The sequence below is a fragment of the Colobus angolensis genome, unplaced genomic scaffold (assembly GCF_000951035.1).
Source record: "Colobus angolensis palliatus isolate OR3802 unplaced genomic scaffold, Cang.pa_1.0 Scaffold205, whole genome shotgun sequence".
NCBI classification, from domain to species: domain Eukaryota; kingdom Metazoa; phylum Chordata; class Mammalia; order Primates; family Cercopithecidae; genus Colobus; species Colobus angolensis.
The window spans coordinates 2,523,560-2,526,449 of NW_012115211.1; positions in this window are offsets into that span (position 1 = coordinate 2,523,560).

Below are 2,890 nucleotides of genomic sequence, written 5' to 3' on the forward strand. Positions count from 1 at the left end.
CTGGTGTGCCATTTGCTAAGACCCTTGGTAAAGCGCAGTATTAGGGTGGGAGTTACCCGATTTTCCAGGTGTTGTGTGTCTCAGTTTCCCTTGGCTAGGAAAAGGGATTCCCTTCTCCCTTGCGCTTCCCAGGTGAGGCGATGCCTCAGCCTGCTTCAGCTCTCACTGGTCAGGCTGCACCAGCTGACTAGCACCGACTGTCTGGCACTCCTCAGTGAGATGAACCTGGTACCTCAGTTGAAAATGCAGAAATCACCCTTCTTCTGTGTCACTCACACTGGGAGCTGGAGGCTGGAGCTGTTCCTATTCGGCCATCTTGGGCGTGCCCAAAACACGTGATTTTCAATATTCATAACAATATTTTTCAAAGTTCTCTTAATAACCTGTGATTTCTATGGTTTGACTCCAGGATAAAAACACGAGGCACTTTGTATTACTTCGTTTATGATTCTTTTGTATATGTCTGGTATTTAAAATGTTTAAGGTTGCTTCCCATTCATACATACATAATATATTGAATATAAAATGTGTTTATTAATAGATTCTCCATAAACAAAAATCAGATGTGTTTATAAAAGAATTCATCTGTTGTATTTAGGGAACTGTATTTATTGCATGCAAATTATTGTTAGTGTTCTTAAAGTAGGATTAAACCAAAAAGCATGACTTTTCTTTTGCATGACTCATTTGTTTGTTTCTTTATCAGTTGGTGGTAAGGGTTAGATCATTTGTTTTTATTTATTATTTTGAGACAGAGTCACTTAAGCTGGAGGGCAGTGGCGCCATCTCAGCTCACTGCAACCTCCACCTCCCAGGCTCAAGAGATTCTCATGCCTCAGCCCCTGGAGTAGCTGGGATTACAAGCGTGTGCCACCACACCCAGCTAACTTTTGTGTTTTTAGCAGAGATGGGGTTTCACCATGTTGGCCAGGCTGGTCCCTAACTCCTGGTTTCAAGTGATCTGCCTGCCTCAGCCTACCAAAGTGCTGGGATTACAGATGTGAGACACCACACCTGGCCCATCTCATTTGTTTTAAAATCACTTTATTTAGGTATGATTTATGTACAAAAAGCTGTACATATTTAATGTGTCCAATTGAGTGTAATTAATTTTTAATTTTTTGTGTACTTCCTAAATTTGTAGTCCCGTGAGTCTGGGAAGAGCTCTGTTTTTTCACTTGTTGTGTTTTAATGGCAGTTTCCAACATTGTTTTGTTTTTAATTAAGATATTAAAAATAATGTGCTGATGGCTGGGCATGGTGGCTCACGTCTGTAATCCCAGCACTTTGAGAGGCTGAGGTGGGCGGGTCAGTTGAGGTCAGGAGTTCAAGACCAGCCTGGCCAACATGGCAAAACCCTGTCTCTACTAAAAATACAAAAATTAGCTGGACGCAGTGGCACATGCCTGTAATCCCAGCTACTCGGGAGACTGAGGCAGGAGAATCACTTGAACCCAGGAGGCAGAGGTTGTGGTGAGCAGAGACTGCACCACTGCACTCCAGCCTGGGCGACAGAGCGAGACTCCATCTCAAAAAAAAGTAATAAATAAAATAATAATAGTAATAATGCACTGAAAGGAGTGGTGGAGTTGGGAAATTCGTAACCATCGTAATACACATGTAATAGGTTTGGGAAAGAATCCTCAAAAATGTTAAAGTGAGGGAGGAAAGTTTGTTGCGAAGCAAGATGTTTTCATGGTCTGATAGTGTTGTTCCCCCCCTCCCTTGGTTGTTAGTGGTCAGAATTGTTTAGTGTAATAAATAATACAGACATTTTTAAAAATTGTTTTTTGTTTAGTTGCCGTACGAATTAACATAAAATTGAATTTGATGTTTACAAACCAAGGATTTTGATTTTAGGTTAGAATTACACTTAGAATCATTAAGACTATGTCTTCAGATCAAAACATTCTAATGATAAACCTACTATAGAGACATATTCTGGACAGGCATGGCAGCTCATGCCTGTAATCTCAGCCCTTTGGGAGGCTGAGGTGGGAAGTATTGCTTGAGATCAAGCTGAACTACATAGTGAGACTCTATCTCTACAAAAAAATTTAAAAATGAGCTGGGTGTGGTGGTGCCCGCCTGTAATCTCAGCTACTCTGGAGGCTGAGATGGAAGAATCACTTGAACTCAGGAGTTTGAGACTGTAGTGAACTCTGATCTCTGGTTGTGCCACTGCATTCCAGCCTGGGTGATATAGCAGGACCCTATCTAAAACTAAATAAATAAAAATAAAATAAAATAAGTAATCTTAGGCAAGCTAGATCTTAAATTATGCTAGTATACTTTTAAAAAAGAATTGAATAATTTCAAAGTTTGTCTTGGGTCATTAATTCATTTAATATCTCAAATGTTAATTAGAATAATTGCTATCACTTTTTCGATTTTTCGAGTTACCTTCCTTAGGAAGTCTGTGCCATGTTATAATTTAGTTTAGTTCTTCTATAATATAATTGTTTACTAGTTTAAAACTGTACCCTAAGTGACCAAATAAGATATCTGGCAAACAAAGAATTTGAGAATGTTATTACGTAAATACTTTTCCTGACTTTTTCTTCTTTATAGAACTAGTTGTAGCCAGGCACTGCACATAGCAGCTACAGGCACGGTTTGTGCTTTAATCCCAGCTACTCAGGAGGGTGAGGTGGCAGGACTGCTTGAGTCCAGGAGTTCAAGGTTGCAGTGAGCTATGATTACACCACTGCACTCTAGCCTCGGCAACAGAGCAAGACACCATCTCTAAAAATAAAATAACAAAACAGACTATGTTTGGCTTAACTTCTGTGTCTTAAATTAGCTGGGCATGTTGGCAGGCACCTGTAATCCCAGCTGCTCGAGAGGCTGAGGCAGGAGAATCGCTTGAACCCAGGAGGTGGAGGTTTCA